The sequence below is a fragment of the Trichechus manatus genome, unplaced genomic scaffold (genome assembly GCF_000243295.1).
Source record: "Trichechus manatus latirostris isolate Lorelei unplaced genomic scaffold, TriManLat1.0 scaffold00043, whole genome shotgun sequence".
NCBI classification, from domain to species: Eukaryota; Metazoa; Chordata; class Mammalia; order Sirenia; family Trichechidae; genus Trichechus; species Trichechus manatus.
In genome coordinates this window covers 9,757,891-9,764,272 of record NW_004443979.1, presented here as the reverse complement: position 1 = coordinate 9,764,272, position 6,382 = coordinate 9,757,891, and positions in this window count along the sequence as shown.

Genomic DNA, 6,382 nt, shown 5'->3' with positions numbered 1-6,382 from the left:
TCCCACAAACCTTTTGAAGAAACATTTTTCAATTGCGAAAGCCTAGGTTTCCAGGTGTTAAAATGTTTGGAATCTGCTTGATTTAGGTCCGTATTATGCCCATTATGCAGGCAGATAAGTAAACAGAATGAATCAGTTGAATCAGAAAGCAAGAGAAGGAACTAAAAGCTATAAATCTTACAAAAAATTTCCTGACGCCAGTCAATAAAACAGCGCTGCCTCTCTGTCAGGAATGCTATAAATCATTCTGACTTCTCAGTTGCGGAAATGTATTGGTATGCTATGTGAATACACATTTGGGGATCAATCCTTTAAAAAATACTCTCACCGAAAATATTCCTATTCAAGAAAGTTGTGTGATTTTTAATAAATTATTCTAATTAAAAAAATTAAATGACATAGTCTCATGTATATAATATTAAATTCTGTGATACATTTCTTGTAAGTACATATTCAAATGTCAAATGAAACAAGGGCTTGATTTTCTTTCCCACATAATGTATTCCTTAAACATGCATCAGATTAGCATTTATTTCTCCATGGGCTTGGAGGGTTTAGACGAGGAATAATAGCATTACCCTGATTGCATTACCCAGGTCATTGATTTGGGCTCAGTTGGCACAATATGCCTATAGATTTGGATCTGTTATTTTAGAAGATGACATCACTGACAGTTTTGCTGTCCCTACAAAGTAGTGTGACTGAAAAAAACAATTCACGCATGATCAACCGTCCTTTCTACCCAAAATTGAAGCTGCTTGTTTGCTGGTTATCTTGTAGGCTGCCTTACAGTTTTGCTAGAAACAAAAAGCAAAATCTCGCATTATCTCTGATTGCTGCATTGCAGGGGTCCCTGCATTTGTTGGCATTTGTCTGCAAACCACAGCTAAATTGCATTGCTTAATGTCTGAACCTCTCTGTCATTATAACTATTGGGTCTTTTTTCTCTCCCATTCCCAGAACCAAGTTTTACAGGGCTGGAAGGGTTTTGATGTAGAGGCCAGAATAAGAGAGGACTTTGGTGTGCATTTGTATGTGGGTGCAGGAGATAGGCAGATCTATTGAAAATAGGGTATATGGTCTCCAGAGATCTTGCCACAGAGAAGGAACCCTTCTGTGAATAGACGGCGTCTGGCTCGTAACGGTTACCTGCTCAAAAATCGCCAAATACTATAAACCTTCCTCCTGGCTGAGAATCTCCTGGGCATGCAGTGTGGAGTGTAAAAGGTTGTGTCTCACGTATTCTTTCTTTCTACCTGTAGAGGGCAGTAGAGAGTAGGCACCAAGAATAGGAAGCATTTCTGTATTTCATTTTTTTGAACACCCAGTCTCATTCCAGAAAGAATTTAAGGAGGCAGGACATATATGTAATAAAATAGTAAAATGTGAATCAAAATAAAGCATTGGGAGTATAGAAAATAGAATTAAGTCAGTACGTCAAAATGGGGGGAATTTGCAATGTTCTACATTCTACCTTGGTGAATAGCATCTGGGGTCTTAAAAGCCTGTGAGCAGCCATCTAGGATACTCTACTGGTCTCATCCCTTCGGGAGCAAGGGAGAATGAAGAGAACAGGATACAAGGAAAAGCTTAGTCCAAAGGACTAATGGACCACAGCTACCAAGGCCTCCACCAGACTGAGTCCAGTACAGCTAGATGGTGCCCGGCTACCACCACGGACTGCTCTGACCAGGATCACAACAGAGGGTTCTGGACAGAGCTGGAGAAGGATGTAGAACAAAATTCTAACTGACAAAAAAAATCCCAGATTACTGGCCTAAAGGAGATTGGAGAAACCCCGAGAGTATGGCCCCCAGACACCCTTTTAGCTCAGTGGTGAAGTCATCTCCGAGGTTCACTGTTCAGCTGGGGAGTGGACAGCCCCATAAAATCAAATGGGACTAATGAGGTACAGCAGTCCAGGGACAAGGGTCAGAAGGCAGAAGGGGACAAGGAAGCTGGTGATAGGGAACCCAAGGTTGAGTAAGGATAGTGTTGATGTGTTGTGAGGTTGTTAACCATTGTCATAGGGTAACATGTGTACTGACTGTTAAATGAGAAACTATTTTGTTCTGTAAGCCTTCATCTAAAGTGAGAATAGCAGCACAAAAGAGCGTACTCAATGTCACTGAACTGTGTATGTAGAAATTTTTGAAATGGTGTATCTTTGGCTATGTATATTTTCACCAAAAAAAAAAAAAGGTAAGGAAGAGAGAGGGTTGACATGTTGTGGGGTTGTTAACCAATGTCATAAAACAATATGTGTACTACTGTTTCATGAGAAACTATTTGTTCTGTAAGCCTTCATCTGAAGTACAATTAAAAAAAATTGGGGGGAATTTGAACTCAAACAAGTAGATAAGAGTGGTTCTTAACTGGAGTGCTAAGATGATACAGTGTGTAGCAAAGCTTTCACTGATGTAACAGGGGTGGATTAATCAGTAAACGCGGTATGCACCGGATTGCAGTAAGCAAGGTACATACGCACAGGCTTAATTGTGTTTACTTACTACTCTGTAATGAAACAATTTCACCTGGTTTTCACCACAGTTGATATGGTGAAATTGCTCACTACAGATTGGTAAGTAAACACAATTAAGCCCACGCATACCTTGCTTATTGGGTAATCTGTCCTTGGATGTATAATTTTAATTTTGTTATAAAACAACTATGCCAACCGTATGTAATGTTGAGGTGAAGCAGGTTGTACAATTTGCTCTGAGTTAGAAGTAAAAGGCAAAACATCATATGAAAGTGGCCCGAAAGAAAAATGGTAGTTCACTGGAACATGACAAAGCTTTGCCCATGAGCAGACATTTTCCTAAAATTTAGTTCCAAAATGAATCTCTTACCTGAGGCTTTAGATGGGAGTATGGTAATCAACAGAAGTGCAACTGGAAGAGTAGCTGTTTTATCTTATGGAAGGTGGGATGAAATCTAGCCCCCACTTCAAAGCTCAAAGATTTATTTTTTTCAGTGCCTAGGCAGGTGTGGAGCCCTGGTGGTGCAGTGGTTAAGAGCTTGGCTGCTGACCAAAAGGTCACCAGTTTGAATCCACCAGCTGCTCCTTGGAAACACTATGGGGCAGTTCTGCTCTGCCCTATAGGGTCACTATCAGTTGCAATCGACTTGAGGGCAATAAGTTTGTTTTTTTGGGGGGAGGTGAAGGAGCTCTGGTTGCACAGTGGTTAAGCCCGTTGGCTGTTACCTGGAAGGTCAGTGGTTGGAACCCACCAGCCATTCCACAGGAGAAAGATGTGGATGTCTGTTTCCTCCCTAAAGATTTACAGCCTTCATAAAAAATAAATAAATAAAAAAAGATTTACAGCCTTGGAAATTTTATGGGGCAGTTCTACTTTGCCCTGTAGGGTTGCTATGAGTTAGAATCAACTCCATGGCAACTTGTTTGGTTTGGTTGCTTTAGAGAGGTGATCAGGTTCTGAGAAACTGGTATAAACTAACTGAAATGCACATGAGATTGGAGTAAAACTAGAATACTAATTTATTGATTTATAATAAGAAATATTGCTGAGAAATATTGCTGTGACATGGAGTGGTTAAGTTACATGGGATACTAGATCATATTCAGAAGTCTCTTTATTAATTTACTGTGAGAAGTACTCAAAGTATGTTTGACCAGTGTTTTCCCTTTATGTAGGCAGAACAACACAGAAATTAGGACACTGCTTGGCGAGCAAGGGGTCAGAATAAATGGGATGAGAACTGAATTACTGTGGGAACACTCAGATATGATCCCAAGTACTAACCACAGGAAACAGTGAGGAATATAGTGAACTATGTCTCTATAGGAGCCCTGGTGGTGCAGTGGTTAAGAGCCCAGCTGCTAACTAAAAGGCTGGCAGTTCAAATCCACCAAATGTGGTACCAGTAGTAACTATGTCCCTATAGCAACATCTTATAGTAAATGTAGTATCAAATTTTCTAGGGCACTTTCTTGAATTGTCCCTTGATGAAATCACAATCCCTTGGTGTGACCCAAATATGAAAGCAATTCTTCAGAGGCAATATGTTCTCAACATGCTGATCTGATGGTCCTGCTCTACTAAAGATAAACATATGAACTTTGTATACTTCAACCAATCCTAACTGTGTTAGTTTCCTATGGCTACCATAACAAACTACCACCAATGAGTTGGCTTATAAGAACAGAAATGTATTGTCTCACAGTTCTGGAGGGTAGGAGTCCAAATTCAGGGTTACAGCAGTGCCAGGCTCTGTCTGTCCACTTTAGTGGAAGATTCTTCCTTACATCTTCCAGCTTCTGTTAGCCCTGTGAATTTCCTGGTGTTCCTTGATGTGTAGGTGCATCTTCAGAAGACTGTTTTCCCTCTATGTATCTGTCTCTGTGTGTCTTCTGTTCTTTTATAAGGACACCAGTCATATAGGATTAGGACCCACGCTACTGGAGTATAACCTCATGTTAACTGGTAACATCTTCAAAGATTCTGTTTCCAAACAAGTCACATTCACAGGTACAGAGGTTAGAACTTCAATATATCGTTTTTGGGGACACAATCCATAGCACTAACCATTTTTTTCACCCGGACTTTTGAGAAACGTTGAACAATGGGATAGTTAAAGGTTTAATCCCTGTCAAGGGTCTGTCTGCAAAGCAGGTATTATTTACCCAAGACACTGTAAGTAATGATCATAGGAGCAAAGAATGAGGTTACAATTTTTATTGAAAAGTGAAAGATCTAAGTAGGATGCTCATTTGGATGAACGGTGGATCCAAGGGTTTCTGAAGAGACAGTTATATTTCCACCATAACAATATGAACGAACAATTAGGTTTCCAAAGCTCTATACAATCACCTGTTGCTATCAAGTCAATTCCAACTCATAGCAACCCTATAAGGAAGAGTAGATGTGCCCCATAGGGTTTCTAAGGAGTGGCTGGTGGATTCGAACTGCTGACTTTTTGGTTAGCAGCCAAGCTTTTAACCACTACACCACCAGGGCTCCTTCTATTTTGACTTCGAAAAATGTCGAAACATTTTGTCAAGGTCCTGACAGGAAAGAGATGGCACACTTTAAAGGGGTGACTGAAGAGAGTTCAATGAAATGACTATTAACCAGGTATGGGTAAGGTTAAGCTAAACCAACAGGGATTAGTGAAGGACCCAAGGTTATCAACAACAGGAAGCAGTTACCACCTCGAAGGGATAAGGGAAAGACCGGTTTCCAGAACCACCATTTGACAGGTCCTGCAGCTTCCCCAGAGAAACGCAGGCCCTGCCAAACTGCAGCCTGTTTTACCTCTTCTCTCACCTTTTGATTTCCTGCCATTGCTCCCATTGGCTGAACACAACTGGAAGTCAGAGGGCAAGGGTTGATGCCTCCAGGGACACAGAATAGGAAGCAGAAAAGTGAAGATTGGATCTGGAAGGACATATGGAGAATATCTAGCACAGTAACTGCTGTCAGTATTTTCCACAGCCAGAGAAAAAATATCAATGTTTATCTTTTTTCCTACAGGATTATTTAGTTGCAAAATATACTTCTCAGCTCTATATACCCTGTTCTCTAATTGCGAAGAATTACTTTATAAAACAAAGTTTGGATGACATTTGTGAAAAATACGTATCTTAGTTTTAGAGTATTTGTAAGATAACAGGACAATTATCTACTGTGGCCAGTAAGATTATGCCAACAAAACCATTTTTATAAAGTGAATGTAAGTTTCTGTCTGTTATTGCATCACACCAAAATCTTAGGAAATGTCTGGGATAATCTGATTTGGTCTATGCACTCCAGTTGAAGCCCCTCTGTATGGAAATATGAAGCCCTGGAAAATGAGTTGGCTGAGTCTATCTTTAACATGGATAGATTGTACAAACAGGTAGGAGATGGGATTTCGTTTGGAAATTGGTATTGATTGTTCTTTTGCTAAATTTGCTTTCTTAGTTTTCATTTTATTACTGCACCATTTGCTGGTGTGTTGCCTAGGTAACATAATACAGCAAGTGCTTTTTACTCTAAGGCAATGATGTATATCTTTGGCAGTCTGTAGGGTTTCCCTAGGGTAGGCTGATAAATGATTGTGATGTTTGGGTTATTTTTCAGTTCATAGTGTTCTGATAACTTAGCAAAGCATTCCATAACCTTTTGAATATTTGCATATTTCTGTCAGTTCTTTTTCCAAGCTAGGCCAGCCTTTTTTTTTTCCTTCTGTGAAGATGCCTTTATTTTGCTTTAATTGTTGATGGATTTAAAAAAAAATTTTTTTTATTGTACTTTAGATGAAGGTTTACAGAACAAATAGATTCCCATTAAACAGTTAGTACACATATTGTTTTATGACATTGGTTAACAACCCCACAACATTTTAACCCTCTAAATTCTCAACTTTTTTTTTTTTT